Source organism: Emydura macquarii, unplaced genomic scaffold (assembly GCF_026122565.2).
Source record: "Emydura macquarii macquarii isolate MOO-44397 ecotype Brisbane River unplaced genomic scaffold, CSIRO-AGI_Emac_v2 contig_2676, whole genome shotgun sequence".
Classification (NCBI taxonomy): Eukaryota; Metazoa; Chordata; order Testudines; family Chelidae; genus Emydura; species Emydura macquarii.
In genome coordinates this window covers 20,686,647-20,697,148 of record NW_027132813.1, presented here as the reverse complement: position 1 = coordinate 20,697,148, position 10,502 = coordinate 20,686,647, and the positions used below count along the sequence as shown (strand labels likewise).

Below are 10,502 nucleotides of genomic sequence, written 5' to 3'. Positions count from 1 at the left end.
AATTGGGGGACATTACACGTTTTTCACTATCACACTGATCTATACTGTCAACAGAAGTGGTCTCATGAAAGTTAAATTATTAATGACAATAGATGTCATGCAACCAGAGAAGCTATATAATGGTGAGAGTAAGAAGAAACCTTTAAAAGACAGAATCATAAATGCCAACACGGAGGACCTGATTCTGCTCCTTCCAATTCGAATCAATGGGCGTTTTGTCGCTGGCTGTCACTCTTTTTAATGGGAGGACCAGTTTCTTCCTTTTTTCAGATGTTTTCCTACAGCAACCCACCTTCTTCAAGAGAGGAAGCTGGCAGCTTTGCAAACCAGCAAGAGGGAAGGGAACTACAGTGTGAAATCTGTCCCAAGTAAGTGGCTAGAGGATGCGGTGGGGAGAAGGACTTGCACTAATAATGCTCCCCTGGAATAGGGGTGGCTATTTTCAGCAGCGATCAAGACTGCTGCTGTGCAACTTTGTGCGGCTGTACAATTAACCCGGAATGCAGCAGCGCCTCCCCGGGAGCCGCGCGTGAAGCTGGCGGGGGGCAGCCCCTGCTGAGGGCAGAACGCCCAGCGGTGCAGCACCTGCGCGAGCGCGCTGGCAAAAAATGGAGAGGCGGCCAAGCTGAAGCAAGCTCCCGCGCCCGCTGCAGCAAACTCTCCGAGAGGGAGGAGCCACGAGGCAGAGAGAGGCTCAGGTCTGGGGAGCGCTGCTGCTGCTGGCTGCGCCAATACAAACCAACCCACCAGGGGAGAGTAGCAGCTCCCTCAGTGTGTGTGAGTGACCTTCCTCTCCCTCTCCACGTTGTGCAGTCATGGCGTGTGAGCAGGAAGAAACTCTTCCAACATCCCGCAGGGCATCGTAGCCTGGTCACCTCCCCTCCCCCAGGAGAGAGGAGCGCGCACACACCTCACACAGATTTGCCCAGCCAGCCAGGGCGGGGACCGACAGGCCCTTCTCACTATGGCTGTTTTAAGGCAGTGCTTCCCCCGCCCTGCGCCTGTTTCAATGGAGCCTCCCTACGTTCACCCCGGCAGCAGTTTTTGCAAATTGCAGCCCCAGCATCGCCCCGTCCGAGAGGCAACAAGAAGCCTCCGGCACCGCCGCGTCCCCGGGGAGCCCAGGGCCCGGCTGCAAACTCTCCGTGGGGCACGCGGGGCAGCAGGGGCCGCTCTGGGCGCTCCGGCCGGGAGCAGCCGGAGGCGCTGAGCGGGCGCTCCCGCACCTGCGCTGAGTTTGCAGCCCTGAGAGGGGGGAGCTGGGCACAGCCCAGCCCGGCTCCCAGCCCAGCCCGGCTCCCCGTCCCCAGGCAAGGAGCAGCCCAAGCGTGTGGCCTGCCCGACCCGTCCCTGCTCCGAAAGCCCCGCGGGTGGGAATGGAAGGGGGTTGCACGGCTGCCGCGGAGAGGGGCTGCTGCTGCTGACACCTTGTTACTTCCTGCTTCGCAGACCTAGCAGGGCCCGACCCATCTCGGCGGAGGGATCCGCTCGCCTCCTCCAGCCTCCGCCCATTTCTGCTTCTGCTTTTTTTTTTTTTTTTTCTTTTGCAAGAAAATAATTTGACAGCGATTTGCTGACACTGGGACTTTGCACCAGAGATTAAGAGAAAGCAAAAGAAAAAAAAACCCCAAAACCCAGCAACCTCTCCCCCGATCACGAGGAGGGGCGCAAAGGGGGACCATGCAAAAGGTAAGTCCAGGTTCTCGAAGCTTTTCCTAGCATGGACTGTGGGTTGCAAGCGTGTGGAGGTGGGGGGGATATTTCCACCACTCCCTCTTCGCTCCCTATGTAATTGCTTAGGGGAGGGTGTATTGCATGGGGGGGAGGGGAGGGGAAGGAGGAGTATGTTTCCTGGCGGAGCGATATTTGTTTACAGGATGAGAGCAGTACTGTAAGTAAAGTAGGACCGAGCAAGGCAGATCAGTAATAAATTAATATTGAAATTGCTCCATCAACATCAACGCCAAAAAAAAGGGGGGGGAGGGGGGAATTTGTGCCCGGCCAGGTCTGTCTCCCGGATCCTGCATGCACTTGTTGCAGATTTACACCAGGTAGGCAAATGCTTAGCAAGTTTCATTTTGCATTAGCTGGGGCTCCCCTAAATAAAGAAAAAGTTTGCAGCTCACTCTCGCGCTGTAGACAGAGCTGAGTAGGCGAGGCCCTCCCTGCAGCCTCCTCCCTCTGCTGCAAGACATCCCAGCAGGGAGAAGAGGGCAGCCGGGCTGGCAGTTTATTACCGAGCTCTGTGCTTGCGCTTTTTTTTTTTAAATGCAGGCCTTAGGGAAATGTAATTAAAACGAATATATGTGATAAAGTTCTCAATCTGCAAACGAGAAAAGGCAGGACTCTTTAGGAATTAATCTTTTCACATGGTGCATGTGTTAATGCTGTGGTGTGGCAAGTTACTGTATGCGTGGATTTGGTACTTGATAATATGCTGCCATACCTGCCTACAGTGAGAAATAAAAAAACCTGAGATTTTCATCTTGGCCACTCCCTAAAGTCCTGTCGTACGGTTTCTCCTTTGCAAGTGAGAAAAATATTGCCTAAGATAAAAGTGTGCTTTTTAAAACTAGGAAAATAATATATTCCAGTACTTGAAGAGACTCCAAAAAAAACGTGGCTCTTAGGAGAACTGCCTTTTTGCAGCCTGCCTAAAGAGGTTCCTCCCATATTCTATTCACTGTCTTAGTATTGCAGATGTGAATGGTTATAAGTCCGGATGTTTTAGAGGCAGGCCCAAGAGTTTGAAAAATCCCTACTGCTCAGGCCAAATGCCTGAAATTAAATAGGGCTGTCTGTATGCTGTGGGCTTTGCTTTAAAGGAGGGGTCTGGGCTTGATGTGCACTCATGAAAAGGATTTAGAATTTAAAGTAACTGGGGCTGGTGGAGTTGCTTCTTGGGGAAGTTGGAAAGTGATGTGGATTCTGGTTCTGAAACATTTTGACGTAATTGTGCCTATGCTGTGATCAATACTGGGAAACTTCCAGCACTGGAACAGAAATGGCACTTAGACTTGGTTGTACAGTATGGCTGACAAAATTGCAAGTGTTGTGTGTGTCACTTGAAATACTGATTTGCTAATTTACTTTTATGTGTGTGAATCTGTTTTTAACAAGATTACATTAAAGTTTTCTATCTGGGATTATTGTTTAAACAGGCTGTTACAGCTGAATCACTTGGTTGCATAAGAATTTATTTTTTATATTTTTATTCTTTGGAGATTATAGCTGGTTTCCTCAGATAATGACCAGTTTTACTGTACATTTGTTAACTGATTTTAAGCACATAACTACTTAATATTGAAATGTATGGAGTAAGGTGCAAACCTGTACATCAGATGTCTAGATACAAGGCAGATGATTTTACAAGTAAAATTAATAATCAGTTAACCAGTTAATAAATGGATAATGGCTTATCCTTCCTCTGTTGGCTTTACAGATTAGTTTTCATGTCTATCAGTCAATTACCCACTTGAGTTTTCATATGTAAACTTGCAAATTTTGTACTTTAGGCCTAGTAAATTCTGATATGTCTTTGCTGTGCCAACAAATAAATACCATAGCATACATAGTTACAGATATTTACACACTAAAATAACAGACCAAGCATTAGAAAATATGATGACCCATAACTGAACTATTTGTGAAAAAATACTCTGAAGCACTTAACTGCATGGTTAATGTTTTTATCTCCAGTGATTAACTGGTTAAAGTTTTGTGTCTCTGGCAACTAAAATATTACTGTAAGACAGGAGTGTGGTGTAAGCTCTGCACAGGGGAACTGCTCATGGAGAAGTTTGTAGGGTCGGAGCCTAAATATTTTCCTTTTTCAAACCTGTTTTGTGCTGTAATTAAATAACTTGTCTTTATGCTGTCAGTGTATGGATGAACCATTTGTATGCATAGTTTTGATGCACAGAATGTTTTTATCATCTATTTAATTTGTCGACTTGATTGGACATTAATTGGCCCTGAGCAGAAAGATTTCTTTGACACAGTTAGTATTAAAATCCTATGGGTATTTTAGATAGATGAAAGAAAATTCAGACCTTTATTACATTTTGAGGCCTTGACTGCCATGCTACTATGAACCACTCCTTTTGAGGTATGTTCACTTTTGTAAAAGGTTTGTTAAGGCATACATTTAACATCAAAAGTACTACTGGGCTCTAATACCCTGTATACACATTATGGGACATTGAAGACGTTAATTTTAAAAGGCTTTCTTACAAATAAAAGGGATGTTCAGCTTAACAAATAGGCTTGTTTTTAGTTAGTTAGAAAAATTACTTTATCACATGAAAAAGTTGCATTATAAACTTTCCTTTAGGGTAATATCTGTGAATTACCAATTAACATGGCTATTTCCATAATTTATATGTATATGTGTACTTTGAGAGAATTAAAAGCCAATACATATGGCAAGCACACAAGTTGTGTAATTAACTTATATATATATATTTTGGGATCCTTTCTGCTATGCTTGATTAGCAGTGTATGTTTATGTAACAAAATGAAGCCGAAAAACTAAGCAAGAAACTGAGCAGTGTTCAGACAACTAACTACCCAGTCAAACTGATGAGTGACAGGCTCTGTAAAAAAGAAAAGAAATGAATACTGTAGCTTTAAGGACAAAAATGTTTTTTAAAAATGAGCTATACAGTGGGAGTTTTATGTGAGTATGCAATGAAGAATCATGCCCTTAATTAAAGGATAGGGCCCCATCTTGATCACATTGATATCAATGTGTATTCTGCTGTTCGGTGGGAGCAGGATCAGGCTATTGAGTAGTTCACTAGATGTCCTGCCCGGGCTGTTTACATCATTTTCAAATGGGTCAGTATTAGAGTAAATAAGTCACAGCATGACTAAATTCTTTGTTGGATGTTAAGTGACTCATTTTGCATTTTGATGGACTCAGAAAGGCTTTATTTCCTATTCATTTATTGTTTTAGGCCTGTATATTGCTCTTGGTCACATGCCTCCAAGTGCCTTACAAGGTTTAATAACATAAAATGTGTACACGTTTCAGGTTAGGTTTATTTTTGTGGAAGGCACATCCTTTTAATTAGGAAAATAGTTCCTAGGGTTTGAACTTAGATTCCATCAATTTAATTTTTCTGGCTAGTATAGTCTTTTCAGGAATTCAAGAAAGTATCTAACATTATTAGGTTGTGAATGTAACTCCCTCAATGCCAGGTGGAGAATGTGAGAAAAATGTATGGACAGCACTCCTGTATGTCCTGTGTACTTCAGGGAGTAATGCAGTATTGAGACAGTCTTATTAATGAGAGAGCCTCAACATTTTTCTAAAATTTGATGATAAACTCCCTATTTTTGGACAGTATTTTGTTGTTTGATGAGCTGCATACATGTTATGGACAGCAGCTCAATATAAGCTCCACCTTCTTCTGATTTAGCCATGCTCCTTAAAGGTTGGAAGCCCTGAACCCATGCAATTTTCATGGAGGTCCTTTGTGAGATCCAGGAGTGGAGAATGATTTTTCTTGGGCTTATGTTCTCGGCCCTTCTGCACGTACTGGCCTAGTTTTGTCAGTATCCAGTCAGATTTCTCCTGCTTTCTGCTTGTATTTTGATGGAATGATTTAGTTCTGAGTTTTAACCCAAGATACACTGCCCTATTATAATAGTTAAAATAGGGTAAGTCTTACTCTGCTGTGAATATGTTAAAATGTGGTTTTCAATCTGCCAGGGAATAAGAAATTTAAAAACTTAAGTTATTTTGGCAAAACCCTTTGAGAAAAAATATCTGTTCTCTCTCTTCTGGTTGTTCAGCTGTACAGCAGCTAAGCAAAACACATTGTTCTCAGGTCTGTACTGGAATTCTTAGTGATTCTGGCATATGAAGATGTCTTTGCGTGACATGGCAGTGCATTTTATACCATAAGGCAGTGTTTTTTTAAAAGATGTGTACTTATCAGCTCCATTGGAAACATGAATTTAAAAAAAATCAAGGTGTGATAGCTATGAAAGAATAGTTGTGATTTCCCTCTCCCCTCCCCACAAACTCCTGGGATAGTACTGGCACCAGTGGAAAGCTTAATCAAAATAACTTTTTTAAAACTCTAAAATATTGTTTGACACTGTCAGATACAGTTAGAAATGTCCCCTATGTACACATACTAAGTCTATCTTTATGACTTCCATCCTATAAACACTTAACCACTTACATAACATAACAATGGCCAGATTGGGTCAGACCAATGATCCATCTAGCCCAGTATCCTGTCTTCTGACAGTGACCAAGGTGCTTCAGAGGGAATGAACAGAACAGGTAATTATCAAGTGACCCATCCCGTCGCCCATGCCCACCCTCTAGCAAACAGCAATCCCTGCCTATCCAGAGTAATAGCCATTGATTCCATAGATTTATGAAGTTCTTTTTTGGACCCCTGTTATAGTCTTGACCTTCACAACATCTTCTGGCAAGGAGTTCCAAAGATTGATTGCGTTGTGTGAAGAAATACTTCCTTTTGTTCATTTTAAATCTGCTGCCTATTAATTTCATTTGGTGACCCCTAGTTTTTGTGTTATGAGAAGGAGTAAATAACATTTCCTTTTTTACTTTCTCCACAGCAGTCATGATTGTACAGACCTTTATCATATATACCCACCTTAGTCGTCTCTTTTTCCAAGTTGAAAAGTCCCAGTTTTATTAATTTCTCCTCAGATAGTTGCCCTTTTCTGTACCTTTTCCAATTCCAATATATCTTTTTTGAGATAGGGTGACCAGATCTGCATGTAGTATTCAAGATGTGGGCATACCATGGATTAATAAAGAGGCAATATGATATTTTCTGTCTTACTATCTATCTCTTTCCTAATGATTCCCAACATTCTGTTAGCTGAATGAGTAACTTTATTCATGTGAATAGTACCATTGACTTTAGTGGGACTATTCACATAGTTAAAGTTACACAGGTGCTAGAGTGTTTGCAGGATGAGGGTCTGCATTTAACACTAAATAGCTAAGGAAGCAAATTCCATGTATTTAACCACATGCAGTACTATAAAACCTGTTCTTAAATCATGTTTAGCTCTGAGAAATGTATTAATATTCTTGTATTCAATTACAGGGTAATGGGGGAAATCCTGCCTTCTAAGATAAACCCAGAAAGTAGCACATTCAAATATATATTTAAGAAGGGCTGCCTTCAGAGTGTATGGATAAATATGACTCGAAGGACATTTTTAAAAAAAAGTTTAACTTTTTCTTAGCCCTTTTTGGAGGTGGGGGGGGGAATTGAAGAGATCCAATCAGATTGCTCTTGAGTGGCACATGGGAGTGTGTAGCACTTACGTACAATACTCTACAGTCCCATTCTATGTTGTTGGGGAGCATGTTTGCCCCTAGCTCTTGGGCTGTGAGGGGGAATGGCTTGCCCATTCATAGAATGTACAGGCCTACACAGTTGTTGAGTCTGGCTCTGGCAAACAAATGGAATGGGGGATCCATTTGGTCAGTGGATCTGCATAGGCCTGGGTCCCCAAACTCTCCTAATGCAAGTGGAAGTTTAATATTCATTACCAGCAACTTGCTCTGAAGGGATGAGGGATGGTCAGATTGACACTAGGTCATTGAGGGTGGAGGGTGGTAGTGGGTGCAAGTATAGAAAGAACAATAAATAGTAGACTATTTATAGTGGAGTACTCCTTTTACAATGCCCCAGTTAGGCACCTCCTTCCAGGACAGAGCTTTATGCACCAGTGGGTGTGGATACTCTCCATGGGTTTGCTGTATTCTGCCTGAAGGAAGGGGTCTGGTTTTAGCTGTGTCCAGGAACTGCAGTGACCCTCCAGGCCAAGGCAGAATTTGCCCCCAAACAAGTAGTGTATTATATTCTGCCCTTAAAATAGGCTTGGCAGAATTAAATTTTTTTATAATTTTTGTGGATAATATTAATGTTTGTTTTAAAGCACTTTTTTTCTATTTTTATCTATTTAAGTTTTCACAGTTGCGGGGAATTATGGGGGGTTCAGACAATGGGGGCGTCAGGGAATAATTATTTAATGACATTTGATGTTGATATTCAAAAAGTTAAATCTTTAGACCAGTTAAAACACAAATTGGCAACATTGTGTCAAAATATACAAAGCAAATAGTCTTAAATCAAACTGTAGTATGCTGTCAAGCAACATATTTCTTTGCATATCTGTACATTTTTATAATTATCAATGGAAATATTTTTTGTTGACTTATGTGTGTGCGGTGAAATCAGTGTTTTTCTACATTTTCCAATAAAATGCCTAATATTTCCAAGCCCAAATATATATATATACTTAGGTTTGCCAATTCTCATGATTTTGTTGTGAGTCTCATACTATTTGGTGATTTTGCTGAAGCCCTAGCTCCTGCTGTGCTGTAAATATGTGATAATCTCAGCTTTCATTATTTAAAAAAAAAAAATCTAGCCCTCATGGTTGCAGAGACAAGCTCGAAGATGTGACCTGCGTGTGTCATAAAGGCCAGTGGTGCTGGAATTAGTTGTGCTGGGGGTGCTCCAGTATCCCCTGGCTTGAAGTAGTAATATCAAACACCAAATACATCGTTTCCATCATCAGCATCCCCACTATAAAAATTGTTCCAGCACTGCTGCTAAAGGCTCAAAACCCAGAAGGCGAATGAAAAGAGCTTACTTTTATTAATTTAAAAAAAAAAATCTCATGATTTTTAAGCCAGTCTCAGTTTTTTGGGACCTGACCCATGATTTTTGAATGCTTGGGGTTATCAGTACTGTATCCTGCAGTAGTTTACAGTAATAGTCCAAAACACTCCAATTTACAGTAGAAATACTGCAGTATTCTGGATGATGTAGTATTTTTATAAGTGCATTTTGAAGTTCGAAGTGAAATTAGCTCTGTGGTTTTAGTTCACTTTGTAATGAAGAGTGATGCAGATTGCGCAAACAGCCCACCTAAGTTTGCATAGTTGTTTAGCTCTGTGTTATAAAAAGATCCAAGACACTGCTATTATGCAGACTTATGAAAAGGTAATTTTTTTTCCACATCACTGTTGACAAATCTGACAAATTTTCATCTGGAGCACTGCATTCTATAGTACTCTACACTGGCATAGCATGCTTGTCGGCAGATGATTTTCTGAGCCATACGGGCACAAACAAATATTACATTTTCCCTTCCCCCAAATAAGAGACATTTGTTAAAACTGCCATTGAAGGATATATCTCACATTTTCTGGTGTCTCTAGTTTAAATAGAAAACAGTCAATCTTTTCCCCCCTTGTCAGCTGCTTGTTGTAAGATTTCTGAAAGAGGCTGAGTTGTGATGTGTCCTTGAAGAAATGCTGCATGAAAAAAAATTGCAATGCTTTGACTCCATTTTCTCTATACTGAAGCAGCATTGTGGCAGATGCTTTTTTTTTTTTTTAATATCTGGATGGGTTTTTTATTGGACATTTTATGCACACTAGTGGGTAGATGGAACATTGTGACTGATGGGGCTAAAAAATAATCCTGCAGTGATAAAACTGTAGAAATATGGAGTTGGGAAAATATTACTTTGGTAGGCAGGTTCAAGTCTAGCAGCAACTTATTCTTATGCATTGAGTGATGGTCATATTGACACTGGGTCTTTGACTGTGGTGGTGACTAAGTGTAGAAAGAATAATAGAATATTCTTGGAGGACTGTATTTACACTGCTCCTGATTAGACACCCCACTCTTTAAGGACTATGGGTATGTTTGGGGTACGTAGCTTACACCATATTTGTTTCTCTCTAAATTAAAAGAAAACTGTAGAGATTTCCATGATAGTCATGTGAAAATGACATTTCTCTCCTGCTCTATGAAACAAGGAGATAACTATGGAGATACTTTAAATTTTTGTTACGTTTAAACACATCCAGGATTGAAAAAAAAAAGAGCATAACGCTTTTCTGATTAAAAAAAAAAAGAAAATGTGTTGCATCCCTTCATTTCCACCACTTTTCTAATTGATGAGGAGATAACATTCCTCCCTCGCCATGTGAGGGGAAAAAAGTTTGCATTATATATTTATATAAACTATCTCTTGCTTGATGTGTTAAAATGTGGGTGAGGAAATCTGTCTAAGACCAGGGGTACAATAGAAAACTTTTGCTGGTATAGCAGTGTCAGGGAAATGATATATTCTTGCTTGTTTATTTATTTATTTTTTTTTTGGGGTGCCATTTCTATACCAGCAAAAGCCGTAGTGTAAATGCAGTTATACCAGCATAAAAGTGCTTTTGCCTGTATGGTTTATTTCACTCACCAAACTGGGATAAGCTGGACTGTAAAAAGGGCTTTCTTGCTTGTATAAGATGCATCTAAACTAGGAAGCTTTTGCCAGTAAAGTTCTGACAATATGGTTGTACCAGCAAAGCTTTTAAGTGTGGACTAGACTTAAGCGGAAATTGTATTCTTTCTGAACAGAGTATTGGCTATCTCCCAATATGTGTAGGGTTGGACAGGTGAACAAGGTAAGCATCTAACAAAGTG

At 41.0% G+C, this 10,502-nt stretch overlaps 1 protein-coding gene across 6 annotated transcripts in view; it reads left to right on the top strand.

Annotated features, from left to right (window-relative positions):
- Nucleotides 1-1,289: 1,289 nt before the first annotated feature.
- Nucleotides 1,290-10,502, top strand: part of TRERF1 (transcriptional regulating factor 1) — a 130,078-nt gene continuing 120,865 nt past the window's right edge. For 5 of the 6 annotated variants that reach the window (XM_067565029.1, XM_067565027.1, XM_067565030.1 and 2 more), the window contains exon 1: nucleotides 1,290-1,689. The gene's annotated coding sequence lies outside the window, so the exon portion shown is untranslated. Of the gene's footprint in view, nucleotides 1,690-1,961; nucleotides 2,052-10,502 lie in introns of those variants that run through there. The other variant, XM_067565026.1, reaches the window with a different exon arrangement.